This window comes from Bidens hawaiensis, unplaced genomic scaffold (genome assembly GCF_021521415.1).
Source record: "Bidens hawaiensis isolate Kalapana, Puna unplaced genomic scaffold, B.hawaiensis_p1.1 tig00015228_1, whole genome shotgun sequence".
Lineage (NCBI taxonomy): Eukaryota > Viridiplantae > Streptophyta > Magnoliopsida > Asterales > Asteraceae > Bidens > Bidens hawaiensis.
The window spans coordinates 160,360-169,510 of NW_027492354.1; the positions used below are offsets into that span (position 1 = coordinate 160,360).

At 32.1% G+C, this 9,151-nt stretch overlaps 1 pseudogene; it reads left to right on the top strand.

Annotated features, from left to right (window-relative positions):
- The first annotated feature begins 4,432 nt into the window (after positions 1-4,432).
- LOC143548705 (mechanosensitive ion channel protein 6-like) lies at positions 4,433-8,942 on the top strand (annotated as a pseudogene).
- Positions 8,943-9,151: the final 209 nt, after the last annotated feature.

Sequence of the window (9,151 nt, forward strand, 5' to 3'; positions counted from 1 at the left end):
TGGAGAAACAGTGGGAGGGGTCGATAGCAGCGACGATGGTAGAGACTTGAGTATAATTAATATCATTCTCAAATATCACTAACGTTTATTAGGATGCATTAACTATGAATGAGAGAAAAAATGTATATATATGGTTTCCAAATTAGCGACATCTTAAAAAGGTCACTTGCACAGACAAAACACATATGTGAGTTCTTTGTTGACAAAATAAATAATATTGGTTGGTATGAGTGGTAGATGCGACGAATAGTTATCAGTGGAGCCACTTCTTTTTTCGTTTTGTACATGATGTGGGGAAACCCCCTTCATGGGCGATGAGTCCCAAGGGATGTTTGTGATACCTCAAGCGAATCCCATATCGTTGTATTATGTCCATAGGGAGATATTTCTCTTAATGAATCTATCACCTTAAATATCATCAATGTGTTTTTTTGTGTATCGGATGTGAATGAGAGGAGATGCATTAGCTGTGAATAAGAGAAAAACTATATGATTTCCAATGACTCGTGACCTCCTAGAAAGTTTTTTCACTCGCACAATTAAAAACAATTATGTGAGTTCTTTGATGACATAATGGATAATATTGGTTGGTATGAATGTCGACACTAATGTTGTCAGAGTCGCTGCTTTTCCCGTTACGTACACAATGGTGAGTAAAACCACGTTCTTGGTAGACGATGAGTCCCAAGATATTTTGGTGACACCTTAAGCAAATCTCTAATTAATATATTTTGTCCATATATCACTAATGCATTTTTGGTGTATTGAATGTGAATGGGAGAAGAATTTCACTGTAAAACATACTTAAGTACAACAATCTAACGATGGGTGACCTTCTCAATAAATGTCACTCATACAACAAAAAACAAACCCTTAAGCTACTTGCGAAGAGTATATACAACATTTGTTGATAAGAAATTAAAACAGTGTCAAAATATTAGTTGAGAATTTATAATAACTTTATATGGAATAGAAATGTTTAGGGGCATTTGTATATCGCTAAATATTAAAAGGTTTTTTTTATCTATTCGGATCGGATCATAAATAAAAAAATCTCGATAATATAATAATAAATCTATCAGTAAGTTTCAATTTTCAAATAAACACACATAATAACATTAAAATAGTTAAGTATATAAGAAAATAACTAACTAAAAATCAAATAATATAATAATTATGGGTCAAATTATTCTACAAAGGGTAACAAAAATGAGAAGTGTGAGAAGCCATAAATAATTGACATGTGTCAAGTGATTACAAAAAGAAAAAGGGTATAAAAGTAATTGTACACATTTTCTCTCTCCACATGCAAGGCACATGTTAATACCCCCAACATTTTAGAACGTTTATAACTTTTTCGTATGGTATTTTTTTAAAAAAATATCATCATAATAACAAACATTTTTTATCTTTAATATGAGTATGATTTTTGTTATATAAAATTTAAAACAAAAATCACGACATTGTGTATTTCCGTACACCATTGTGTCTTTTTTCGTCAATGTGTCTTTTCGTACACCATTGTGTCTTTTTTCGTCATTGTGTCTTTTCGCTTATCATTGTGTGCTTTTTCGTCATTGTGTCTTTTTTCGCACACCATTGTGTCTTTCGCACACCGTTGTGTATTTTCGCATATCATTGTGTCTTTTCGCTTATCATAGTGACTTTTTTCGTCATTGTGTCTTTTCGCACACCATTATGTCTTTTCGCTTATCATTGTGTATTTTTTCGTCATTATGTCTTTTCGCACACCATTGTGTATTTTTCGTCATTGTGTCTTTTCGCTTATCATTGTGTCTTTTTTCGCACACCATTGTGTCTTTTTTCGTCATTGTGTCTTTTCGCTTATCATTGTGTCTTTTTTCGTCATTGTGTATTTTCGCACACCATTGTGTCTTTTCGCTTATTATTGTGTCTTTTTTCGTCATTGTGTCTTTTTTCATCATTGTCTCTTTTCACACACCATTGTGTCTTTTTATCTAATACATAAAACACAATGCTTAATACATGTTACACAATAACTTAAAACGTAAAACACAATGGTTAATACGTATAACATAATGACCTAAAACGTAAGACACAATGTTGAATACGTATAACACAATGACCTAAAACGTAAGACACAATGGTGAATACGTATAACACAATGACTTGAAACGTAAAACACAATGGAAACAACATATTACACAATGAACAGCAAAAAAACACAACTAAAAAAACTCATTAATTTTATTTTTATTTTTATATTACAATATATTACTCTTATTAAAGATAAAAAAACGCTTATTATTATGGTGAATTTTTTTTAAAAAAATAATGTCGTATGAAAAAGTTATGGACATTTTAAAATGATGGGGGAATTGACATGTGCCTTGCATGTGGAGATAGAAAATCAACAAATGTGAGTTATTATCTTAATGCCCTGTTCATCAATTTTTATTTATTAAATTAATCTCAACCATTCAAATCTAAGATCAATGGACTGGATTCCTTCTCATCCTTCTCATTTTTGTTGTCCTTTGTATTTTAACTTTACCCTAAGGCTATGCGTAGTGGGCGCCGATTTGGGCGACATTGGGCGCGAACACCGCCCCCCCCCCCCCCGGCGATATGTTTTCATCGCCTGGAAGAAGAAAATAATAATATTATTATATTATATGTTGTGTGTTTATATATATGTTATGTATATGTATATATGTTGTGTGTGTGTGTATATATGTATATGTATATATGTTGTGTGTGATATATATATATATATATGTATATGTATATATGTTGTGTGTGTGTGTGTATATATGTATATGCAAAATGAATCCTAGAAACAACTCGAACCAATCGAACCACTCATTCTCTCATTTCGATCAACACCATGGTTCGCAAAACCAACCGAACGTGAACTTACAATGGAACCCGATGAACCTAAACCAACCGAGCTATCCGTTTCAATTTCCCGACCCGAACTTGAACATGTACGCCAACCGATAGTTATGTATTTTTTTTTGTATTTCTTTTTAATTTTAATGCATTTTTATTTAATTATTTGAAGAAATTGGTTTTTATTTGATCAGTTTAATTATAAAAAGAAAATAATAAAAAAATATACTGTGGACCCAACTTGTAGCCCCTACACCATTACATCCCAAAAACAAATTCGCCCATTTTGCTGACTGGGCGCCACGTGTCACAATTCGTCCTCATTTGTAGCCCCTCCACTACACATAGCCTAATAACTAATCCATCTAACAATCAAACGATAAAATAATTTTTTGAGATTTTTTTAGAAGTAACAATTGAAGAATTCATGATAAATTGTGACTTTTAAACTGCGGCTAATTCCATTGATTAGTTGTTTGTACTTTCAAGTTTGATTGAATTACCAAATCTAGTTGTTTAAAATGGGCTTGGAATGGTTTTGAATTATCCAAATTCGTTATATATACGCTATTATTACAAAAATCATTAGATTTTCCCGCACAACATCTTAATTGAATAGGTCCGTAATCGAGTATAAGAGTTTGTTGTTTCTTAAAATTAGTGAACAAGCACATTTTCTTACAACAATTTTGTCAAAAAAAACTTACCTAAACTTGTATTTGTAAATACTTAACCCACTAAACCACAAGGTCATGAATAAACGACCACATTTTACATAAAAGTGAAGTAGAAGGGATGCGGATCCAAAGTTAAGAACTTATGACAACATTAGTTTTCACTATAAATTCAAGATAAAATATAAACATATTACGATCGTAATATAATCTTTGTTTTTATCATTTAGTTTGCATATAATTAGTCTTTGCCCCAACCGTGTTGATGTCACACTCATGCTTTTCGATTCACTTTATAATATTTTTTTTCATATTTAATCCTATACTAAGATCTCTCTTTTCCTATTAAAGGAAATGAAACATTTTCGTTGTCTTGTAGTATTGACTTTTTCCACGTAGGCGTAACATAATAACAAACGGGTCTTCACTTACAAAAATCTAATGTTCATTCAATAGTCAATACTAGTGTTAATTCTTATTGAACTTCATTTTCCTTTCTTGTGACAATATTATTTCATAAATCTTCTTTTGAAACTTTGATAATAATAACTTAACAGAATTAAATTGTTGTAACCACAAGAGACATGCATGGCTTAATTAACCGTTGGTCTATAATAAACAAATCAAAACCAAAACTTTTGGTTTCCCATATCTTTCAAATATCATTCTATATCTAAAAAACATAATAACCAAATCCTTCCGATGTAACACCAACACCATTTTCAGAATGGCTGAATCCAGAGCAAAATACCGATTACATGATCGTGTATTTCTCGTTGCTCTGGATTTCCCGTTCTAATCCACAATTCACAATTAACAAACGTTTGATTCCGTGATGGATAACCCTAAACCATCAAACAAATCATTAGAATCAAATGACTCAGATGACGTCATCGTCAAAATTGACGGTACGTCATGCAGAAAAGAAACCCTAATAATAATAATATTAGGTTTCAGATTCGAAAAAATCGTTTGATAACGATGAATCAGCTGACACCAAGTACTCCAAAGAGTCATCATCATCGGACGAGGGTCCCGATGATGATGACCACCAGCGCACGCGCAATTTCAGCTATGTTGACCGTGCGGGCGCTGGTGAGACTTTGAAAATTGCATCTATTATGAGAAGAACAAGTTTAGCAAGAACCAAAACTCAACAATCAAGATTATCAGATCCACCGGAGGCCGGTAACGTTCCTAAATCCAACTCCCATGAGAATTGAAAACAACGACGAAGATGAATCATTGTTTGATGATGATAATCCTGGTGATTTGAAGGATAATAAGATTGATTGCATGACTATTATCCAATGGATCAGCTTTGTGTTGATCATGACATCATTTATTTGTACAATTAGGTTTCCAAAATGGGAAAGAAGATCATTCATGGGGCTTTTCATGTGGCAATGGGAGCTTTTGATCCTTGTTTTAATATGTGGACGGTTGGTATCCGGTTGGTGTGTTCGGGTTGTCGTGTTCTTTATAGAACGAAACTTCTTGCTACGTAAACGACTTCTTTATTTCGTGTATGGGGTTCGTGTTCCGGTCCAGAATTGTATCTGGTTATGTTGGGTTTTGATTGCGTGGAACGCGATATTTAATGAGACGGTTGACGCCCAAGGTATCCCTTAGCTTGAGGTTATAAACAAGTTTATGGTGTGCATGCTTGTGACCACCTCATTATGGTTGATCAAGACTTTGGTTGTTAAGGTTCTCGCTTCTTCGTTTCATGTGAGCAAGTTTTTTGATCGGATTCAGGACGCGTTGTTTAACCAGTATGTGATCGAGACGTTGTCTGGGCCTCCGTTGATGGAGATTCATAATAATAATGTGCGAGAGAAGAGTATGTCGCGGGTGTCTGAAATTGGGGCGTATTCGTTTAAAGGAAAGGGTGGTGGGAGTGTGAGATTAGGATGGAAAGATCAAGCGATAACAATCGATCATTTGCATAGGTTGAATCATGAGAATGTTTCGGCTTGGAATATGAAGAGGTTGATGAAGATTGTCCGTCATGGATCATTGACAACGTTGGATGAACGGTTACAAGGTTCGTACTATGATGAACCTGGCACTGAAATCCGAAGCGAACTCGAGGCTAAACATGCTGCTAGGAGCATTTTCACGAATGTTACAAGACGCCGATCCAGGTAATTAAGTAAACCTAGTAAAATGGTTGGGTTAGACCACAATGAGATATTGGCAAATTCTGTTTTGGTTAAAACAGACCGTTTAAAAAAACTATCAATTTTGTTCGGGTCAAAACAGTGTCCAACCAAAATGGACTTGAATTGAAATTACTAATTTTGTAGAAGTATCAAAATGGTCCAAATGTGTATGATGGTGATGACTCATTTGGACCCATTGTAAAATGAAAATCAATGAACTGATATACAAATGTGTTTTACCCAAATCAACTAGGTGCAATTTTGTATTTTGTTTTTTAGGTTCATTTATTTGGAAGGTTTGATGAGGTTCTTGAGAGAAGATGAAGCCATAAAGACCATGTCTTTATTAGTAGCATCCCCTGAGGATGAAAAAGTTGGGAAGACAGCCTTGAAGAATTGGGTGGTAAGTTTTGAGTTTTAGACATGAAAAAACACCATAACAAATAAATAAATAATATAAGATCGATGATTGTAACAATAAAAAATAGTATATAAGTATTTAATAGAATAACATGTATTTAAGTAAATTTGTATACGTTTTTATACCATATCCAAGGTATACAAATAAATCATACCAATTTGGAATGATATCCTGTCATTACTTAACGCAGGTTAGTGTTTTTCGAGAGCGAAAATCACTTGCATTGACACTAAATGATACGAAAACCGCAGTCGACAAACTACACAGGATGGTGAATGTGTTGGTCGCATTTGTCATTTTGATCATTTGCCTTGTAATCCTAAACATCATGACTACACAAGTTGTAGTCCTTATAAGCTCTCAATTTGTTGTGGTGGCGTTTATATTCGGAAATACTTGCAAAACCATATTCGAGTCCATCATATTCTTGTTTGTGATGCATCCTTTCGATGTTGGGGATCGTTGTGAGATTGGTGGAGTTCAGGTATCAATACACATTTCTTGTTTTTAAAAAGAAGAAAATTAGAACTCACATACCTTATTAAAGATATTTTACCTTTTTTCTTATAAAAAGAAATGAAGCTAGTAAGTAGTAACCGTAAGTTGAAGCCTTTATATATGCGACTATGTGTATTCAAAATTAGATAAGACTGTCTTATAGAACACTTAATTCATATGGTTGTTTATGAATTCTTGGTTGTTTAAGAAATATAATAACCAACTTGTAACATTTAAATCTATCTAAATGCAGTTTAAAAACTGTTCTAAATTTTAAATGTAAGTTATAGTAAGACGTGTTTCTTTCTTATTTGTATTTAAAATTATATAAATAAATTTAGGTGATGCTATAAGTGTTACTATAACTTACATTTTTTTGTCGTTTTATATTTTTCTTTATAAAGTTTTAATAAATACACTTTAAAATTGTTGGCTGGTCTTAATGTGGAAAATGGAAGATGATTGAAATTATTATTGATAGATTTGATTCTAGATTGAGTTTTTGGAAAGCTTTATTTCCGTCTAGAGAAGCTAAATTCTTATTCAGTAATTAACTATGTTCTTAAAGACACCTTACCACAATGTTAGATACATGTTATTTATAACTTGGTTGAGTCATTAATGAACGAGTTTAGATGATTTGCCCTTGAGGCTTTTTGTAGGTCATTACTCATTAGGAAATGTGGTCGGGTTAAGTCCATCAATTAATTTTTATTTAAAATTTTAATGCACTTTTAACTCACTCTAATTGTGAAAAATAAATAGAGAGTATATCACATCATAAAGATGGGGCAATTACATAGAATAGTAACCAAGTTTTAAAAGTGTTCCAATTAGGTCACTCAACTTTAAAAAGTATTCTAATTAAGTCACTCAACTTTCATATTTTATTAAATTAAAGGTTTTAACATGTTTTTTTAACGTTTTTATTTTGTGTTTCACATAGGAAATCTTTTTATCTTTTTTTTGATGTTGATGTTGAGTGGCGACGTAAATTATATTTTTTATTTTTGAATTTTAATATAATTAACGTTTTTTAATTTTTTTTTAAAATATAACTACATATATTGCAAATTCCGACCCCCATATCTTATCCTCCATTTCTTTCTTAACAAACAAAAAAATCAGTGATACTCGATTTGAAGATTTAGTGACCCAATTTGAGAAAAATATGCATGAGTGACCTAGTTGAAACACTTTTAAAAGTTGGTTACTATTCTATGAGATATTTTATGAGTTATATCACATCATAATCTACTAACTTCAATCATTTGAAATTAATTTTTTTATTATCATTTATTATAAAGCTTTATTCATCTACTTTTTCCTTTTTTATGTATTTTTTCTAATAATTCTCCTCAGACGATTGTGGAAGAAATGAATATTTTAAATACGATTTTTTTAAGAGCAGATAATCAAAAAATATACTATCCTAATAGTACTCTTGTGACAAGATTCATCGGTAACTTCTATCGTAGTCCAGATATGACAGATACAATTAATTTCTTGATTCATGTCGCCACCCCAGCAGAAAAGATCTCACTCATTAAGCAACGTATATTCAGGTATGAGTTCAAGTTCATGTTCCACTTAAATTTTTATTTTTTTATTCCTAGTGGTGTTCACTTTAATTTAGGCGTGACAAAATTAATTGAGTTAATAGATGCGGGTAACAAGTGAAGAAACTTTTTAGTATGCGCGAACACTTTTTTTTATTCATTTAGTGTGAATTATATAAGTAACTAATATATTATATATGCCTATATAAACTGCTTTAAAGTTACAATATAGTTAGTTTTAATAGTCAATCATTTTTTTGGCTAACTGTTGAAAGTTTTATCATATTATTTTATCAAGATAAAATATATCTAAAATCGACTAGGGTTTAGATAGTAGGTGAAAATATTTATCTAAAATCTCTCTTATATTTTGATGTATTAGTTAAACTATTTATGTTATAAATGTTATATATGTAGCTTCGTTGAGAGCAACAAGGAGTATTGGTACCCTAGTCCAGACATACTAACGTTGGACATGTATGATTTAAACACGCAAAAGTTATCGGTTTGGGTGCAACATAAAATTAACCATCAACATATATTAGAAAGATTAACAAGGAGAGGCAAAATTGTTGAGGAGATGATGCAATCTTTAAAGATCTAGATCTCGAATATAGAACTTATCCACTTGATATCAACATTCGAAGCATGCCTATGCATATCAATCCTACGCGTATTCCATCCACATGGGGAGCTCCTAACTAAGCCAGAAAATGTGAACCATCAAGTACATGATCGTGCACACTCGATTCATGAACTCGTGGATGTGAATCAACAGTTATAGTCCGATAAATGGACACGGTCACCACCAGAAGGGATGAGATTCTTACGCTGATATGCAAATGATCATATCTAGGGTGAGGTTTAAGGCAAGATAGAATAGTTGTACATTTTAGAAAAGTTTAAGGAAAAATTCAACCAATGTAGTAGTTATATGATGTATGGGGCAAACAAAAATCT